The 21944-nt window shown below is 41.9% G+C and overlaps 1 protein-coding gene across 1 annotated transcript in view; it reads right to left on the bottom strand.

The window, feature by feature from the left end:
- The window catches only part of CFAP36 (cilia and flagella associated protein 36), a 413629-nt gene that overhangs the window by 114917 nt on the left and 276768 nt on the right, over window positions 1–21944 (bottom strand). The gene's annotated exons all lie outside the window — the stretch shown is intronic.

Raw genomic sequence — 21944 nt, 5'->3', positions numbered from 1 at the left:
CCAGTCATTCGACCAAGGACCAACGAGAAAGGAGAAGCCAAGGGTGTAGTGGTGACTGGAGTATAATTTAAAAAATATTTACCTGCCTTAAAAAACAGGGCGGGCCGTGGACTGATCACACTACAGAAGAAAGGAATTTATCAGGTAAGCATAAATTATGTTTTATTCTGTTAAGTGTGATCAGTCCACGGGTCATCATTACTTGTGGGATACCAATACCAAAGCAAAAGTACACGGATGACGGGAGGGATAGGCAGGCTCTTTATACAGAAGGAACCACTGCCTGAAGAACCTTTCTCCCAAAAATAGCCTCCGAGGAAGCAAAAGTGTCAAATTTGTAAAATTTGGAAAAAGTATGAAGCGAAGACCAAGTTGCAGCCTTGCAAATCTGTTCAACAGAGGCCTCATTCTTAAAGGCCCAAGTGGAAGCCACAGCTCTAGTGGAATGAGCTGTAATTCTTTCAGGAGGCTGCTGTCCAGCAGTCTCATAAGCTAAACGAATTATGCTACGTAGCCAAAAAGAGAGAGAGGTAGCAGAAGCTTTTTGACCTCTCCTCTGACCAGAGTAAACGACAAACAGGGAAGACGTTTGTCGAAAATCTTTAGTTGCCTGTAAATAAAATTTAAGGGCACGAACTACATCCAGATTGTGCAAAAGACGTTCCTTCCTCGAAGAAGGATTTGGGCACAAGGATGGAACAACAATCTCCTGATTGATATTCCTGTTAGTGACTACCTTAGGTAAGAACCCAGGCTTAGTACGCAGAACTACCTTATCCGAGTGAAAAATCAAATAAGGAGAATCACAATGTAAGGCTGATAACTCAGAGACTCTTCGAGCCGAGGAAATAGCCATTAAAAATAGAACTTTCCAAGATAACAACTTTATATCAATGGAATGTAGGGGTTCAAACGGAACACCCTGTAAAACGTTAAGAACAAGGTTTAAACTCCATGGTGGAGCCACAGCTTTAAACACAGGTTTAATCCTGGCCAAAGCCTGACAAAAAGCCTGAACGTCTGGAACTTCTGACAGACGCTTGTGTAACAGAATGGACAGAGCTGAGATCTGTCCCTTTAAGGAACTAGCAGATAACCCCTTTTCTAAACCTTCTTGTAGAAAAGACAATATCCTAGGAATCCTAACCTTACTCCAAGAGTAACCTTTGGATTCGCACCAATATAGGTATTTACGCCATATTTTATGGTAAATCTTTCTGGTAACAGGCTTCCTAGCCTGTATTAAGGTATCAATAACTGACTCAGAAAAACCACGCTTTGATAAGATCAAGCGTTCAATTTCCAAGCAGTCAGCTTCAGAGAAGTTAGATTTTGATGTTTGAAAGGACCCTGAATCAGAAGGTCCTGTTTCAGAGGTAACGACCAAGGTGGACAGAATGACATGTCCACCAGATCTGTATACCAAGTCCTGCGTGGCCATGCAGGCGCTATTAGAATCACTGATGCTTTCTCCTGTTTGATTCTGGCAATCAATCGAGGAAGCATCGGGAAAGGTGGAAACACATAAGCCATCCTGAAGGTCCATGGTGCTGTCAAGGCATCTATCAGGACCGCTCCCGGATCCCTGGATCTGGACCCGTAGCGCGGAAGCTTGGCGTTCTGTCGAGACGCCATGAGATCTATCTCTGGTTTGCCCCAACGTCGAAGTATTTGGGCAAAGACCTCTGGATGAAATTCCCACTCCCCCGGATGAAAAGTCTGACGACTTAAGAAATCCGCCTCCCAGTTCTCCACTCCCGGGATGTGGATTGCAGACAGGTGGCAAGAGTGAGACTCTGCCCAGCGAATTATCTTCGATACTTCCATCATTGCTAGGGAGCTTCTTGTCCCTCCCTGATGGTTGATATAAGCTACAGTCGTGATGTTGTCCGACTGGAACCTGATGAACCCCCGAGTTGCTAACTGGGGCCAAGCCAGAAGAGCATTGAGGACTGCTCTCAATTCCAGAATGTTTATTGGAAGAAGACTCTCCTCCTGATTCCATAGTCCCTGAGCCTTCAGAGAATTCCAGACAGCGCCCCAACCTAGTAGGCTGGCGTCTGTTGTTACAATTGACCAGTCTGGCCTGCTGAATGGCATTCCCCTGGACAGATGTGGCCGATAAAGCCACCATAGAAGAGAATTTCTGGTCTCTTGAATGGAATGAAGGACACGGCATGCATTTTGAAGTTTTGTTAACCTGTCCTCTGTCAGGTAAATCTTCATTTCTACAGAATCTATCAGAGTCCCCAGGAAGGGAACTCTTGTGAGTGGAAAGAGAGAACTTTTCTCTTCGTTCACTTTCCATCCATGCGACCTTAGAAATGCCAGTACTATCTCTGTATGAGATTTGGCAGTTTGAAAGCTTGAAGCTTGTATCAGTATGTCGTCTAAGTACGGAGCTACTGAAATTCCTTGCGGTCTTAGTACCGCCAGAAGAGTGCCCAGAACCTTTGTGAAGATTCTTGGAGCCGTAGCCAGTCCGAATGGAAGAGCTACAAACCGGTAATGCCTGTCTAAAAAGGCAAACCTTAGATACCGGTAATGACTTCTGTGAATCGGTATGTGAAGGTAAGCATCCTTTAAATCCACTGTGGTCAAGTACTGACCCTCTTGGATCATGGGCAAAATTGTTCGAATAGTTTCCATCTTGAACGATGGAACTCTTAGGAATTTGTTTAGGATCTTTAAATCCAAGATTGGCCTGAAGGTTCCCTCTTTTTTGGGAACTACAAACAGATTTGAGTAAAACCCTTGTCCTTGTTCCAACCGCGGAACTGGATGGATCACTCCCATTAATAAAAGATCTTGTACGCAGCGTAGAAACGCTTCCTTCTTTGTTAGGTTTGTTGACAACCTTCACAGATGAAATCTCCCTCTTGGGGGAGAGGATTTGAAGTCCAGAAGGTATCCCTGAGATATGATCTCTAACGCCCAGGGATCCTGAACATCTCTTGCCCAAGCCTGGGCGAAGAGGGAAAGTCTGCCCCCCACTAGATCCGGTCCCGGATCGGGGGCCCTCAATTCATGCTGTCTTAGGGGCAGCAGCAGGTTTTCTGGCCTGTTTGCCCCTGTTCCAGGACTGGTTAGGTTTCCAGCCTTGTCTGTAGCGAGCAACAGCTCCTTCCTGTTTTGGTGCAGAGGAAGTTGATGCTGCTCCTGCTTTGAAATTACGAAAGGAACGAAAATTGGACTGTCTAGCCTTGGCTTTGGCCTTGTCCTGAGGCAGGGCATGACCTTTACCTCCTGTAATGTCATCAATAATCTCTTTCAAGCCGGGCCCGAATAAGGTCTGCCCTTTGAAAGGAATATTAAGCAATTTAGATTTAGACGTAACATCAGCTGACCAGGATTTTAGCCACAGAGCTCTGCGTGCCTGAATGGCGAATCCTGAATTTTTAGCCGCAAGTTTAGTTAAATGTACTACGGCATCTGAAATAAATGAATTAGCTAACTTAAGGAATTTAAGTTTGTGTGTGATGTCATCTAGTGTGGATGATTGAAGTGTCTCTTCCAGAGACTCAAACCAAAATGCTGCTGCAGCCGTGACAGGCGCAATACATGCAAGAGGTTGCAATATAAACCCTTGTTGAACAAACATTTTCTTAAGGTAACCCTCTAATTTTTTATCCATTGGATCTGAAAAAGCACAGCTATCCTCCACTGGGATAGTGGTACGCTTAGCTAAAGTAGAAACTGCTCTCTCCACCTTAGGGACCATTTGCCATAAGTCCCGTGTGGCGGCGTCTATTGGAAACATTTTTCTGAATATAGGAGGGGGTGAGAAAGGCACACCGGGTCTATCCCACTCCTTAGTAACAATGTCAGTAAGTCTCTTAGGTATAGGAAAAACGTCAGTACTCGTCGGTACCGCAAAATATTTATCCAACCTACACATTTTTTCTGGGATTGCAACTGTGTTACAATCATTCAGAGCCGCTAATACCTCCCCTAGTAACACACGGAGGTTCTCAAGCTTAAATTTAAAATTTGAAATGTCTGAGTCCAGTTTATTTGGATCAGAACCGTCACCCACAGAATGCAAACTGTGACGCAGTATCAGACATGGCCCTTGCATTATCAGCGCACTCTGTTCTCATCCCAGAGTGATCACGTTTACCTCTTAGTTCTGGTAGTTTAGCCAAAACTTCAGTCATAACAGTAGCCATATCTTGTAATGTGATTTGTAATGGCCGCCCAGATGCACTCGGCGCTACAATATCACGCACCTCCTGAGCGGGAGATGCAGGTACTGACACGTGAGGCGAGTTAGTCGGCATAACTCTCCCCTCGTTGTTTGGTGAAATATGTTCAATTTGTACAGATTGACTATTTTTTAAAGTAGCATCAATACATTTAGTACATAAATTTCTATTGGGCTCCACTTTGGCATTAACACATATAGCACAGAGATATTCCTCTGAATCAGACATGTTTAACACACTAGCAAATAAACAGCAACTTGGAAATACTTTTCAAAGTAATTTACAAATAATATGAAAACGAACTGTGCCTTTAAGAAGCACAGAAAATATTATAACAGATAAAATAATTAAGTTATAGCATCAATCTTTGTCAGAATATACAGTTTTAGCAAAGGATTGTTCCCCTCAGCAAATGATAACTAACCCAGGCAGCAGAAAAAAATACACAAATAAACGTTTTTTATATCACAGTCAATACAATCAGCACAGCTCTGCTGTAAAGATTACTTCCCTCAAAAAAGACTCTTGAGATCCCTGAACTCTGTAGAGATGAACCGGATCATGCAGGAAGAAAATGAACCTCTGACTGAGTTTTTCTGATGCATAGTAAAAGCGCCAAAAATGGCCCCTCCCCCACACACATAACAGTGAGAGGGATCAGTGAACTGCTCTAATTTAAATCAAAACTATTGCCAAGTGGAAAAAAAGTGCCCAAAACATTTTTTCACTCAGTACCTCAGAGAAAAAAACGTTTTTTACATGCCAGCAAAAAAACGTTTTACCTCAATAATTAATTGTCATTTAAAACCTATTGCAAGTCCCTGCAAAATAGGTTAAGTCTATGTATACAGTTTAAAAGCCAGAGAAGTACCATTTCCCAGAAAACTGAAGTGTAAAATATACATACATGACAGCCTGATATCAGCTACATCTACTGCATTCAAGGCTGAGTTTACATTATAACGGTATGGCAGGATTTTCTCATCAATTCCATGTCAGAAAATAATAAACTGCTACATACCTCTTTGCAGATTAATCTGCCTGCTGTCCCCTGATCTGAAGTTTACCTCTCCTCAGATGGCCGAGAAACAGCAATATGATCTTAACTACTCCGGCTAAAATCATAGAAAAACTCAGGTAGATTCTTCTTCAAATTCTACCAGAGAAGGAATAACACACTCCGGTGCTATTATAAAATAACAAACTTTTGATTGAAGATATAAAAACTAAATATATCACCATAGTCCTCTCACACATCCTATCTAGTCGTTGGGTGCAAGAGAATGACTGGAGGTGACGTAGAGGGGAGGAGCTATATAGCAACTCTGCTGGGTGAATCCTCTTGCACTTCCTGTAGGGGAGCAGTTAATATCCCACAAGTAATGATGACCCGTGGACTGATCACACTTAACAGAAGAAAAATATGCCCATCCAAAATACCACATGGTCCTGTGTCCGTTTCATACCTAAGTGTCCAAGCACCATCTCCCATATAGAACAGCACTCTGCGTCTTACTACATCAGGTAAGATAACAAGATAGGGTTCTCATTTAAGTACACATTTTCTGATTCATCCCTCTATATTTCCTTTCACATCTGCTTGTTCTTTAAGCATTTGGAAATGTATACTGGCTATCAATGTAAGGTGAATGGTGGAGCCCTTCTATTAATCCTAAACATTCTAGCAAGAAAGACAACTGTATAAATTAAGTTCAGATAGTCAGTTCTCAAATTTGTTATTAAGACATTGTTACAACTTGCAGATATTTGAAAAAGGCATGTATAGGGGCCCAAGCTCTTTATCTTGTTTTTATTATTTACTTTTCTCATTTTCTTCAATGCCGCAGGGTGAGTACCCCCTCCATTTAGTCTACTAGGACAAAAATAACAATAATTGTTGGACACATGAGGTGACCTTTATACTCCATTTGAAGGTGTCTAATCTGGACATCAGTAGAAAAACATTAAGCTCCATTGGTTGTACAATAGCTACTACAATGAACTTAGAAAGCATTTTGCTTAACATTAAAAATGACCACATCGTGGGGGATGCTTCAGGGCTTCAGCCATGATGGTCGCTTATTTTAGAGGCTGAAGAGTCGGGTTTATATAAAAAAGAAGAGTACTCCAGCCTTGAATATATATTGTTTAAAAAGGGCCTTTTATTAATTTACATGGTCCAAAGTCATCTATGATCATGGGTGATATATATAAAAGCTACAGACTCTAATTTGATCTGGATTATGAAGCCAACTTCAACCCTGACCTGAAGTACTGGAACAATGAGATACACAGTGGCAGCCTAGAAAAGGGCCAGACCTTCATCTAACTTCATTGCAGTTAGTGATGGCGACCGGCCACTTATAACAACACTGAATGCACAACTAAAATGCTGAGAAAGCTTTGTTAGCTATTGAATTAACAGCTAAGATAGTTGAAGATCCTGCAGCAGATCTAGCTTGCTTAAAAGGAGAAATGTCTTTGGAGATTCAATCCTCTAATTCTGCAATAGGGGTGAGAAACTGAATTGGACCCTGTGCTGAACAGAGAGATGATCTTGGAGGAGTGATGTTAACTCCTGAGGAACAGAGTAAGCCAGCTATGTTGTACTGGCCTAGGGGCAACGTGACATGTTACTGGATTATTGCGGTGTGAAGCCGAGGCAGCCAGACCTGAATTTAACTACACCAAAGAACCTCCACGTAGACACCTGCTGACTTTGTGTGCTTCCAGCATGACAAGTTTCTCTTTCTACTAGTGACTTGCATAATGTAATAGGACTGAAACAGTGGATAAGAACGGGTGATTTGTTTAACCCCATTGGATTGCGCTGTGCTGTCAGGATCCCCTTAGATGAGATGCAGAGAAGTGAATTTGTAAGTTGTAGGGGCCAAGCCTGCTTTTGATCAACTTGCCGGAGGGTAGGAGCGTATCAGTCTGGGACAATAAAAACATATAGACTGGTGTCGGTTAAGTTTTACTCCCACATAACGTTTCCTGTGTCAGGCTACTAATTGTTCAACTGCTGCCCTTCAGATGATGACCTTTGTTTCTGATTTGTGAGACAACAGTCGAGATTCCTATTAAGATATGAAATATGCTTTATGCATAGATGGACAATCCTATTCAAACTGTTTAAATATTTGAAAAACAAAAGTACTTTGGCAAACCTCCAGGCGTTGAGTATAAAAAATGATTTCTTTATTAGGAGCAAGATACAAAAAATGGTAAAATCAAAGACAAAGTCTTTCAGCAGCACTGTGTCTAACGCGTTTCGGCTAGTTGCAAGCCTTACTCAGCTATGAGCTATGATTACGTCTGATGCCGAAACATGTTTGCAATAAGGACACTGCATATGCCACTTACTGGTAAGTTTGTGGATTTGTTTGTAACTTTTTATCAAGCTGTTATACTCTATGAATAAAAGTTAAGTTTTACATAATTGGGCGGATTGGTGCTCCTTGTTTTCTTCTATCATCTCTTGCTTATTTAGCTGCTATATTAGATGTGAGAGAGCTAAGGTTGATGATCATTGTTATTAATATTACTGCCTGAAGCTATTGAGCAATGTTATATATATAGTAATCTTGCAGCACTCGTGCAGTAGTTCCCATGCATAGTGAAATAATTTTATATTTGATGCATCAAAATAAGTTGCCTAGAATTATGTTGCCATATAATGTAATAGGACTGAATAGCTATGACTACGGCAAGTGAAGCTAAAACACGTCAGCACTGGTGACCACCATCCTGTTATGTAGCCTGGAGTGCTGTGATACACTGTCGGGATACTTATCTATATCTGTTTTAAGAAGAAACAAGTATTTTAACAAGGTGTCCCTGAGCACTCTTCATTCTTGTGCTATTGTATATATATTACAGGGCACAATAAATGTCTGCAAAACGGTCTATAGAAATAGGTATGTGCCTATGAGGGAACTGCTCAGTGATAGGTATGCTTTCTTTTGCTTTATTTGTTTAGACTGTAACAGCTTATAGGGACAGTATACTGTAAAATAGTTTTTCCCTTAATGTGTTTCCAATTACTTTTTTTTTATCATTTGCAGAATATAAATTGTATAAGAAAAGTAAATTTTGCTTACCTGATAAATTGATTTCTTCTATGATACGACGAGTCCACGGATTCATCCTTTACTTGTGGGATATTATCCTCCTGCTAACAGGAAGTGGCAAAGAGCACTACAGCAGAGCTGTCTATATAGCTCCTCCCTTGACTCCACCCCCCAGTCATTTGACCGAAGGTATAGGAAGAAAAATGAGAAACTAAAAGGTGCAGAGGTGACTGAAGTTTTAAATCAAAAAAGATACACTGTCTTAAAATGACATGGCTGGCCGTGGACTCGTCGTATCATAGAAGAAATCAATTTATCAGGTAAGCATAAATTTACTTTTCTTCTATAAGATACGACGAGTCCACGGATTCATCCTTTACTTGTGGGATACAATACCAAAGCTACAGGACACGGATGAACGGGAGGGACAAGACAGATGCCTAAACAGAAGGCACCACTGCTTGAAGAACTTTTCTCCCAAAAATAGCCTCCGAAGAAGCAAAAGTATCAAATTCGTAAAATTTGGAAAAGGTATGAAGGGAAGACCAAGTCGCAGCCTTACAAATCTGTTCAACAGAAGCATCGTTTTTAAAAGCCCATGCGGAAGCCACCGCTCTAGTAGAGTGAGCTGTAATCCTTTCAGGAGGCTGCAGTCCAGCAGTCTCGTATGCCAACCGGATGATGCTTTTCAGCCAAAAAGAAAGAGAGGTAGCCGTAGCTTTTTGACCTCTACGTTTTCCAGAATAGACAACAAACAGAGAAGATGTTTGACGGAAATCTTTGGTCGCTTGCAAGTAAAACTTCAAAGCACGAACCACGTCCAAGTTGTGTAACAGACGCTCCTTCTTAGAAGAAGGGTTAGGACACAGAGAAGGAACAACAATTTCCTGATTAATATTCTTGTTAGTAACAACCTTAGGAAGGAATCCAGGTTTGGTACGCAAAACCACCTTATCAGAATGGAAAACAAGATAAGGCGAGTCGCATTGCAATGCAGATAGTTCAGAAACTCTTTGAGCCGAAGAGATAGCAACTAAAAACAGAACTTTCCAAGATAGACGCTTAATATCTATGGAATGCATATCTATGGATATCACATGTTATCGAATGTCCAATGAAAAACAGTTTCTGATTTTCTCAAAATAAAAAGACATAAGTGTTATTCACAGATACAAAGTTTCTTATATGAATTCTGCTTATCCAAATATTTAGAGGAGGTAGAATAAATTGCCACTTAGAAGTTTGTTATAAATTGGGATACTTTTCATAATTAAACATTCATATTATAAATAGACTTCTATACTTATTGAATGTTAAATATTGACTCAGCGACTTGTGTGTTGCATATAATTTCTTGAAATTAAGTGTGAGAATTATATTCTTTTGTACAATATGTGTATATATAAACATTAAGTGTGATGATATAACATGAACTGTCTGTATAAATACATGTTTATTTTGCCCCCCTTTCATGTACTAATGTTTTTCAGTATTCACTTTACACAAATTTTACTGGTTTATTTGGGCCCCAATTTTTCTTAGGAACACATTATAGATTATCATCTATTTTGCCCCCCTTTCATATGTTGAAGGTTTTTAAGACAAAAACAGCTTTTTTTTTTTTTTTTTGTGTGTCCTTATACTCGTATTCACCTCAACAAGAACAAAAAATGTTACTGATTTATTTAGGCCCCATATTTGAAATGAAAGAATTAATTACTTGCAAAAGTAAAAATGTGATATATTTGTTGCAATGTGGCTGCAAAATCCAGTATTTAGGACAAACGTCCAGATTTTTAAAAACAAGAATCATGGAACATCAAAATAAAATAAAAAAGAATCATGATGACCACGGAGTGCCGCTACACTGCAACAATTGTGAACATTTCACAAAAGAATCCTTTCTATGGATAGGAATTGAAAAGGTTGAACTTCATTGGAGGGGTGGTAATCTGGCAAAACAACTAGACCAAAGAGAATTAAAATGGATACATACACTTAGAACATATGCCCAGTGGGGTCTAAATAAGGACACAAAAATTGCTGCCTTTGTCTAAAAAACTCTTAACATATGAAAGGGGGGGCAAAATAAATGATAAATTCAAAAGGTGAAAATATGGGGCCTAAATAAATCAGTAACATTTTTTGTTCTTGTTGAGGTGAATACGAGTATAAGGACACACACACAAAAAAAAAAAAAAAAAAAAAAGCGGTTTTTGTCTTAAAAACCTTCAACATATGAAAGGGGGGCAAAATAGACGATAATCTATAATGTGTTCCTAAGAAAAATTGGGGCCCAAATAAACCAGTAAAATTTGTGTAAAGTGAATACTGAAAAACATTAGTACATGAAAGGGGGGAAAAATAAACATGTATTTATACAGACAGTTCATGTTATATCATCACACTTAATGTTTATATATACACATATTGTACAAAAGAATATAATTCTCACACTTAATTTCAAGAAATGATATGCAACACACAAGTCGCTGAGTCAATATTTAACATTCAATAAGTATAGAAGTCTATTTATAATATGAATGTTTAATTATGAAAAGTATCTATTCCAACTTATAACAAACTTCTAAGTGGCAATTTATTCTACCTCCTCTAAATATTTGGATAAGCAGAATTCATATAAGAAACTTTGTATCTGTGAATAACACTTATGTCTTTTTATTTTGAGAAAATCAGAAACTGTTTTTCATTGGACATTCGATAACATGTGATACCCACTGACATATCAGACCTGAATGGGAACCTAAAATAGAGAACTACCTGAAAGGGAACTACAAAACATCACTATACCGGAAACTGAATTTCATTGGACAACCTATAACATGTGATCTTCACTGACATACCGGACCTGAAAGAGAACTTATAGTTTCTAATATAATTAATATTGTTTTTTATGTTTTTTTTAGATGTTTTTTTAGATGTTTATTTTAAATTTACAATTGAAATTTTGAATCGGGTGTAAACCTGCTCTCCTCCAATGGGGAAGCAGGTAGCGTAACTGACATGTATTTAAAGGCCGCCTGTGTAGCGGAAAGGTATGCTTTGGTTTGTAAAGCATTTTTATTGCTCTTGAGAAAGACGGCTGGGACCGTTGAAACGCTTTTGCGTTGAGCCAAATAAAGACAAACTTTTTTACTGAATCTGTGATATTGTCTTTTCATATTGGGAAGGAGCCGGTAACCTGCAATATACAACCGAGGAAGGAAAGGAAGATACCAACGACTGATACAAGCTGAACCAGCGCCTCCAGCTAGCACACCTGACATATCTATGGAACCCCTTGAAGAACTTTAAGAACTAAATTCAAACTCCATGGCGGAGCAACAGGTTTAAACACAGCCTTGATTCTAACCAAAGCCTGACAAAACCACTGAACGTCTGGAACATCTGCCAGACGCTTTGCAGTAAAATTGATAAAGCAGATATCTGTCTCTTTAGGGAACTAGCTGATAACCCCTTCTCCAATCCTTCTTGGAGAAAGGACAAAATCCTAGGAATGCTGATCTTACTCCATGAGTAGCCTTTGGATTCGCACCAATAAAGATATTTACGCCATATCTTATGGTAAATTTTCCTACTGACAGGATTTCGAGCCTGAATCAAGGTATCTATGACCGACTCAGAGAATCCCCGCTTAGATAAAATCAAGCGTTCAATCTCCAGGCAGTCAGCCGCAGAGAAACTAGATTTGGATGCTGGAACGTACCTTGAATGAGAAGGTCCTGTCTCAGTGGCAGTTTCCACGGTGGCAGAGATTACATTTCCACCAGGTCTGCATACCAAGTCCTGCGTGGCCACGCAGGTGCTATCAAAATTACTGAAGCCCTCTCCTGTTTGATTCTGGCAATCAGACGAGGAAGGAGAGGAAAAGGACGAAACACATAAGCCAGGTTGAACGACCAAGGTACTGCTAGAGCATCTATCAGTACTGCTTGGGGATCCCTAGATCTGGACCTGTAACAAGGAAGTTTGGCATTCTGACGAGATGCCATCAGATCCAATTCTGGTGTTCCCCATTGATGAATCAATTGTGTAAACACCTCCGGATGGAGCTCCCACTCCCCCGGATGAAAAGTCTGTCGACTTAGAAAATCCGCTTCCCAGTTCTCCACTCCTGGGATATAGATTGCTGATAGATGGCAAGAGTGAGTCTCTGCCCATCAAATTATTTTGGAAACCTCTATCATCGCTAGAGAACTCTTTGTTCCCCACTGATGATTGATATATGCTACAGTCGTGATATTGTCCGACTGGAATCTTATGAATTTGGCCGAAGCCAGCTGAGGCCACGCCTGAAGCGCGTTGAATATCGCTCTCAGTTCTAGAATATTTATTGGAAGGAGACCTCCTGAGTCCACACACCCTGTGCCTTTAGGGAATTCCAGACTGCACCCCAGCCCAATAGGCTGGCGTCCGTCGTCATGCTGGCCTGCGGAAACACATTCCCTGGGACAGATGATTCTGTGACAACCACCAAAGAAGAGAGTCTCTGGTTTCTTGATCCAGATTTATCTGAGGGGAAAAATTTGCATAGTCCCCATTCCACTGTCTGAGCATGCATAGTTGCAGTGGTCTGAGATGCAAGCGAGCAAACGGAACTATGTCCATTGCCGCTACCATTAGTCCAATTACCTCCATACACTGAGCCACTGACGGCCGAGGAATGGAATGAAGTGCTCGTCAGGTGGTTAAGATCTTTGATTTTCTGACCTCCGTCAGAAAAATGTTCATGTCTACCGAGTCTATCAGAGTTCCCAGGAATGGAACTCTTGTGAGAGGGACAAGTGAACTCTTCTTTATGTTCACCTTCCAACCGTGAGATCTTAGAAAAGCCAACACGATGTCCGTGAGAGATTTGGCTAGTTGGTAAGTTGACGCCTGAATCAAGATATCGTCCAGATAGGGCGCCACTGCTATGCCCCGCGGCCTTAGAACCACCAGCACCTTTGTGAAAATTCTGGGAGCTGTGGCCAACCCGAAAGGAAGAGCCACAAACTGGTAATGCTTGTCCAGGAAGGCGAACCTGAGGAACTGGTGATGATCTTTGTGGATAGGAATGTGAAGATACGCATCCTTCAAATCCACGGTGGTCATTTATTGACCCTCCTGGATCATTGGTAAAATTGTCCGAATGGTCTCCATCTTGAAGGATGGGACTCTGAGAAATTTGTTTAGGATCTTGAAATCTAAAATCGGTCTGAAGGTTCCCTCTTTTTTGGGAACCACAAACAGATTGGAGTAAAACCCCTGCCCCTGTTCTGCTTTTGGAACTGGGCAGATTACCCCCATAGTATATAGGTCTTCAACACAGCGTAAGAACGCCTCTTTTTGTCTGGTTTACAGACAACCGTGAAAGATGAAATCTCCCCCTTAGAGGAGAATCTTTGAATTCTAGAAGATACCCCTGGGTCACAATTTCTAATGCCCATGAATCCTGAAGTCTCTTGCCCAAGCCTGAGCGAAGAGAGAAAGTCTGCCCCCCACTAGATCCGGACCCGGATCGGGGGCTGCCCCTTCATCCTGTCTTAGTAGCAGCAGCGGGCTTCTTGGCCTGTTTATCTTTATTCCAGGTCTGGTTAGGTCTCCAGACAGACTTAGATTGAGCAAAATTCCCCTCCTGCTTTGTGGCAGGGGAGGAGGTAGCGGGAACACCTCTGAAGTTTCGAAAGGAATGAAAATTATTTTGTTTGGCCCTCATTCTATTTGTCTTATCCTGAGGAAGGGCATGGCCTTTTCCTCCAGTGATGTCGGAAATGATCTCCTTCAGAATAGGGTCTTACCCTTGAAAGGAATAGCTTAGATTTTGATGACACTCAGCAGACCAGGACTTAAGCCATAACGCTCTACGCGCTAAAATGGCAAAACCTGAATTCTTTGCCGCTAATTTAGCCAGTTGAAAAGCGGCATCCGTAATAAAGGATCTCAACCTTAAGAACCTCCTCAAGAGCCTCGAACCAAAAAGCAGCTGCAGTAGTTACAGGAACAATGCACGCTTATAGGTTGCAGAAGAAAACCCTGATGAATAAATATTTTCTTTAGGAGACCCTCTAATTTTTTATCCATAGGATCTTTGATGGCACAACTGTCCTCAATAGGTATGGTTGTACGCTTAGCTAGGGTAGAAATAGCTCCCTCCACCTTAGGGACCGTCTGCCACGAATCCCGAATGGTGTCAGATATGGGAAACATTTTCTTAAAAGTAGGAGGGGGAGAGAACGGAATGCCTGGTCTATCCCATTCCTTAGTAACAATGTCCGAAATCCTCTTAGGGACCGGAAAAACATTAGTGTAAGTAGGAACCTCTAGATATCTATCCATTTTACACAATTTCTCTGGTGGAATTACTATCGGGTCACAATCATCCAGAGTCGCTAAAACCTCCCTGAGTAACAAGCGGAGGTGTTCAAGCTTAAACTTAAAAGCCGTCATATCTGAGTCTGTTTGAGGGAACATCTTTCCTGAATCAGAAAGCTCTCCCTCAGACAGCAATTATCTACCCCCAATTCAGAACATTGTGAGGGTACATCGGAGATGGCTAATAAAGCATCAGAGGGCTCAGCATTTACTCACATACCGGACCTACTGCGCTTCCCCTGCAAACCAGGCAGTTTAGATAACACCTCTGTGAGGGTAGTAGACATAACTGCGGCCATATCTTGCAGGGTGAAAGAATAAGACGCACTAGAAGTACTTGGCGTCGCTTGTGCGGGTGTTAAAGGTTGTGACACTTGGGGAGAAGTAGATGGCATAACCTGATTCTCTTCTGACTGAGAATCATCCTGAGACATACTTTTATCTGCTAAAATATGTTCTTTGCAATGTAAGGCCCTTTCAGTACATGAGGGACACATTTTAAGTTGGGGTTCCACAATGGCTTTTAAACACATGGAACATTGGCTTTCCTCAATGTTAGACATGTTAAACAGGCTAGTAATGACCACAAACAGGCTTGAAAACACTTTGGTGAAAAAATAACAATCTGAAAAAACGGTACTGCGCCTTTAAGAGAAAAAAAGCATACAATTTTTCCAAAACTGCTTGAAAACAATAAAATTATCCCAATTTTATGATAGAAGCATCCCAACTTTGCAGCTAAGTTTGCCCCACAAGGAAAGGAATACTTAACACTTACCAGAAAAAACGGAAAATTATAAACACGTTAATTTAAAAAAAAAAGCACCCCATGCACCTCGCCACAGCCCTGCTGTGGCGCCTACCTGCCCTCAGGGGTCAGTAAAACCGGGTTAAACCTTCGATTTGGCCCAATACTGCTCACAAAGGCCCACCGGAGTTGGAGCTTGCTGCTTGCCTGAGAAAAACAACTGCGCAAATGAGGCGTGAAAATAGGCCCCCGCCCATCTCACTCGATGTCTCACAGCCTAAATTAACCGCGCCAGAGCGGTCTAAAACCTAGCCATGTGGGTTCATATACCCATGAATGAAGCCATGTGTACCCTTCTCAATAAAGCATAGAAACGTCTCTCTTAAAAAACGTTATCAGCACTCCCAGTCATGTAAACGTTTGCCCACAAACACTCTAACATCAGTGTCAACCATTTTTTTATAACCCATATATGCAAGCTCAGTAATACCCCTATGTATACTTTAAGGATTACTGCTTACCCTCTCCCTCATGGGTATACTGTCAGCCAATTCTGAAATAACACAGTCTCTCCAGAAAAAAATAAATTACTGAACATACCTCACTGCTTATTGCATGAAAAAAGTTCCTCACACTGAAGTTTCTTAAGTACTCCTCAGCCATTCTGTGGGAACTGATCTGGATCTTAGTAACAACTGCTAAGATCATCAGCCTCCAGGCAGAAGTCTTCATCCATCTGCTGCCTGAGGGAAAATAGTACACACCGGTACCATTTAAATTAAAAAAGTCTTGCTTGAAGAAAATAAAAAAGTAAATTTATGCTTACCTGAAAAATTTATTTCTTCTATGGTAAGACGAGTCCACGGATTCATCCTTTACTTGTGGGATATGATCCTCCTGCTAACAGGAAGTGGCAAAGAACACCACAGCAGAGCTGTCTATATAGCTCCTCCCTTAGCTCCACCCCCCAGTCATTCGACCGAAGGTACAGGAAGAAAAATGAGAAACTACAAGGTGCAGAGGTGACTGAAGTTTAAATAAAAAAAAATATAATCTGTCTTAAAATGACAGGGCGGGCCGTGGACTCGTCTTACCATAGAAGAAATCAATTTATCAGGTAAGCATAAATTTACTTTTCTTCTATAAAGGTAAGACGAATCCACGGAGTCATCCATTGCTTGTGGGATACAATACCAAAGCTACAGGGCACAGATGAACGGGAGGGACAAGACAGATGGTTAAACAGAAGGCACCACTGCTTGAAGAACTTTTCTCCCAAAAATAGCCTCCGAAGAAGCAAAGGTATAACATTTGTAAAATTTGGAAAAGGTATGAAGCGAAGACCAAGTCGCAGCCTTACAAATCTGTTCAACAGAAGCATAATTTTTAAAAGCCCATGTGAAAGCCACTGCTCTAGTAGAGTGAGCTGTAATTCTTTCAGGAGGCTGCTGTCCAGCAGTCTCGTATGCCAAATGGATGATGCTTTTCAGCCAAAAGGCAAGAGAGGTAGCCGTAGCTTTTTGACCTCTACGTTTTCCAGAATAGACAACAAACAAAGAAGATGTTTGACGGAAATCTTTGGTCGCTTGCAAGTAAAACTTCAAAGTACGAACCACGTCCAAGTTGTGCAATAGACGCTCCTTCTTAGAGGAAAGATTAGGACACAGAGAAGGAACAACAATTTCCTGATTAATATTCTTATTAGTAACAACCTTAGGAAGGAATCCAGGTTTGGTACGCAAAACCACCTTATCAGCATGGAAAACAAGATAAGGCGAGTCGCATTGCAATGCAGATAGTTCAGAAACTCTTCAAGCCGAAGAGATAGCAACTAAAACCGAACTTTTCAAGATAGAAGCTTAATTTCTATGGAATGCATAGGTTCAAACGGAACCCCTTGAAGAACTTTAAGAACTAAAATCAAACTCCATGGCGGAGCAACAGGTTTAAACACAGGCTTGACTCTAACTAAAGCCTGACAGAACGACTGAACGTCTGGAACATCTGCCAGACGTTTGTGCAGTAGAATTGATAAAGCAGATATCTGTCCCTTTAAGGAACTAGCTGATAGCCCCTTCTCCAATCCTTCTTGGAGAAAGGACAAAACCCTAGGAATCCTGATCTGACTCCATGAGTAGCCTTTGGATTTGCACCAATAAAGATATTTACGCCATATCTTATGATAAATTTTCCTAGTGACAGGCTTTCGAGCCTGAATCAAGGTATCTATGACCGACTCCGAGAAACCCCGCTTGGATAAGATCAAGCGTTCAATCTCCAAGCAGTCAGCCGCAGAGAAACTAGATTTGGATGCTGGAATGGACCTTGAATCAGAAGGTCCTGTCTCAGTGGCAGAGTCCATGGTGGAAGAGATGACATGTCCACCAGGTCTGCATACCAAGTCCTGCGTGGCCGCGCAGGTGCTATCAAAATCACTGAAGCTCTCTCCTGTTTGAGTCTGGCAATCAAACGAGGAAAGAGAGGAAATGGTGGAAACACATAAGCCAGGATGAACGACCAGGGTACTGCTAGAGCATCTATCAGTACTGCCTGATGATCCCTTGACCTTGACCCGTAACAAAGAAGTTTGGCGTTCTGACGAGACGCCATCAGATCCAATTCTGGTGTGCCCCATTGCCGAATCAATTGTGCAAACACCTCCGGATGGAGTTCCCACTCCCCCGGATGAAAAGTCTGACGGCTTAGAAAATTCTCTTCCCAGTTCTCCACTCCTGGGATATGGATTGCTAATAGATGGCAAGAGTGAGTCTCTGCCCATCGAATTATTTTGGTAACCTCTATCATCGCTAGAGAACTCTTTGTTCCCCCTGATGATTGATATATGCTACAGTCGTGATATTGTCTGATTGGAATCTTATGAATCTGGCCGACGCCAGCTTAGGCCACGCCTGAAGCGCGTTGAATATCGCTTTCAGTTCTAGAAAATTTATCGGGAGGAGAGCCTCCTCCTGAGTCCACAAACCCTGTGCTTTCAGAGAATTCCAGACTGCACCCCAGCCCAATAGGCTGGCGTCCGTCGTCACTATGACCCACGCTGGCCTGCGGAAACACATTCCCTTGGACAGATGATCCTGTGACAACCACCAAAGAAGAGAGTCTCTGGTCTCTTGATCCAGATTTATCTGAGGAGATAAATCTGCATAATTCCCATTCCACTGTTTGAGCATGCAAAGTTGCAGTGGTCTGAGATGCAAGCGAGCAAACGGAACTATGTCCATTGCCGCTACCATTAAGCCGATTACCTCCATACACTGGAGCCACTGACGGCCGAGGAATGGAATGAAGAGCTCAACAGATAGATAAAATATTTGATTTCCTGACCTCCGTCAGAAAAATTTTCATGTCCACCGAATCGATCAGAGTTCCCAGGAATGGAACTCTTGTGAGAGGGATAAGTGAACTCTTTTTTTATGTTCACCTTCCATCCGTGAGATCTTAGAAAAGCCAACACGATGTCCGTGTGAGACTTGGCTAGTTGGTAAGACAACGCCTGGATTAAGATATCGTCCAGATAAGGCGCCACAGCTATGCCCCGTGGCCTTAGAACCGCCAGAAGGGACCCTAGCACCTTTGTGAAAATTCTGGGAGCCGTGGACAACCCGAAAGGAAGAGCCACAAACTGGTAATGCTTGTCCAGAAAGGCGAACCTGAGGAACTGGTAATGATCTTTGTGGATAGGAATGTGTAGATACGCATCCTTTAAGTCCACGTGGTCATATATTGACCCTCCTGGATCATTGGCAAAATAGTCCGAATGGTCTCCATCTTGAAGGATGGGACTCTGAGGAATTTGTTTAGGATCTTGAGATCCAAAATTGGTTTGAAGGTTCCCTCTTTTTTGGGAACCACAAACAGATTGGAGTAGAACCCTTGGCCCTGTTCTGTTTTCGGAACTGGGCAGATCACTGCCATGGTATATAGGTCTTCTAAACAGCGTAAGAACACCTCTCTTTTTGTCTGGTTTACAGACAATTGAGAAAAATGGAATCTCCCCCTTGGGGGAGAATCTTTGAAATCTAGAAGATACGCCTGGGTTACTATTTCTAAAGCCCAGGAGTCCTGAACGTCTCTTGCTCAGGCCTGAGCGAAGAGAGAAAGTCTGTCCCCTACTAGATCCGATCCCGGATCAGGGGCTACCCCTTCATGCTGTCTTGGTGGCAGCAGCGGGCTTCTTGGCCTGTTTACCCTTGCGCAAGTCTGGTTAGGTCTCCAGACTGACTTGGATTGAGCAAAATTCCCCTCTTGCTTTGCGGCAGGGGAAGAGGTAGAGGGACCACCTTTGAAGTTTCGAAAGGAACGAAAATTATTTTGTTTGGTCCTCATCTTGTTCGTATTATCCTGAGGAAGGGCATGGCCCTTCCCTCCAGTGATGTCTGAAATGATCTCTTTCAGTTCAGACCCGAATAGGGTCTTACCCTTGAAAGGGATGGCTAAAAGCTTAGCTTTTGATGACACATCAGCAGACCAGGACTTAAGCCATAACGCTCTACGCGCTAAAATGGCAAAACCTGAATTCTTCGCCGCTAATTTAGCCAATTGAAAAGCGGCATCTGTAATGAAAGAATTAGCTAGCTTGAGAGCCCTAATTCTATCCAGAATATCATCTAATGGGGTCTTCCAGAGCCTCGAACCAAAAGGACGCTGCAGAAGTTACAGGAACAATGCACGCTATAGGTTGAAGAAGAAAACCTTGATGAACAAATATTTTCTTCAGGAGACCCTTTAATTTTTTTATCCATAGGATCTTTGAAAGCACAACTGTCCTCAATAGGTATAGTTGTACGCTTAGCTAGGGTAGAAATAGCTCCCTCCACCTTAGGGACCGTCTGCCACGAGTCCCGCACGGTGTCTGATATGGGAAACATTTTCTTAAAAGTAGGAGGGGGAGCGAACGGAACACCTGGTCTATCCCACTCCTTAGTAACAATGTCAAAAACCTCTTGGGGACTGGAAAAACATCAGTGTAGGCAGGAACCTCTAGGAATCTGTCCATTTTACACAATTTCTCTGGAACTACAATAGGGTCACAATCATCCAGAGTCGCTATAACCTCCCTGAGCAATAAGCGGAGGTATTCTAGTTTAAATTTAAAAGCCGTCATATCTGAGTCTGTCTGAGGGAAGTTTCCTGAATCAGAAAACTCTCCCTCAGCCAGCGAATCCCTCACCCCCAACTCAGAACATTGTGAGGGTACATTGGATATGGCTAATAAAGCGTCAGAGGGCTCAGCGTTTGTTCTCACACCAGACCTATTGCGCTTCCCCTGCAACCCAGGCAACTTAGATAAAACCTCTGTGAGGGTAGTATTCATAACTGCGGCCATATATTGCAGGGTGAAAGAATTGGACGCACTAGAAGTACTTGGCGTCGCTTGTGCAAGCGTTAATGGTTGTGACACTTGGGGAGATTTAGATGGCATAACCTGATTCCCTTCTGACTGAGAATCATCCTGCGACATACTTTTAGTAGCTAAAATATGTTCTTTGCAATTTATTGACCTTTCAGTGCATGAGGGACACATTCTAAGAGACATGTTGAACAGGCTAGTAATGACTACAAACAAGCATGAAAACACTTTATTTAGTGAAAAAAACTAAATTTATGCTTACCTGATAAATTTCTCTCTCTTGTGGTGTATCCAGTCCAAGGGTTCATCCATTACTTGTGGGATATTCTCCTTTCCAACAGGAAGTTGCAAGAGAACACCCACAGCAGAGCTGTCTATATAGCTCCTCCCCTAACTGCCACCTCCAGTCATTCGACCGAAGACAAGCAAGAAAAAGGAGAAACTATAGGGTGCAGTGGTGACTGTAGTTTAAAAATAAAAAACACCTGCCTTAAAGTGACAGGGCGGGCCGTGGACTGGATACACCACAAGAGAAAGAAATTTATCAGGTAAGCATAAATTTTGTTTTCTCTTGTAAGGTGTATCCAGTCCACGGGTTCATCCATTACTTGTGGGATACCAATACCAAAGCTTTAGGACACGGATGAAGGGAGGGACAAGGCAGGAACTTAAACGGAAGGCACCACTGCCTGCAAGACCTTTCTCCCAAAAATAGCCTCCGAGGAAGCAAAAGTATCAAATTTGTAGAATTTAGAAAAAGTATGAAGCGAAGACCAAGTCGCCGCCTTACAAATCTGTTCAACAGAGGCCTCATGTTTAAAAGCCCATGTGGAAGCTACCGCTCTAGTGGAATAAGCTGTAATTCTTTGAGGAGGCTGCTGGCCAGCAGTCTCATAAGCTAAACGGATTATGCTTCTCAGCCAAAAAGAAAGAGAAGATGCCGAAGCCTTTTGGCCTCTCCTCTGTCCAGAGTAGACAACAAACAATGCAGATGTTTGACTAAAATCCTTAGTAGCTTGTAAATAAAACTTTAAAGCACGAACCACGTCAAGATGGTGTAATAGACGTTCCTTCTTCTTCTTTGAAGAAGGATTAGGACACAGTGACGGAACAACAATCTCCTGATTGATATTCTTATTAGATACCACCTTAGGAAGAAACCCAGGTTTGGTACG

This window comes from Bombina bombina, chromosome 4 (genome assembly GCF_027579735.1).
Source record: "Bombina bombina isolate aBomBom1 chromosome 4, aBomBom1.pri, whole genome shotgun sequence".
Taxonomy (NCBI): Eukaryota; Metazoa; Chordata; class Amphibia; order Anura; family Bombinatoridae; genus Bombina; species Bombina bombina.
This window is presented reverse-complemented; position numbering and strand designations above follow the sequence as displayed.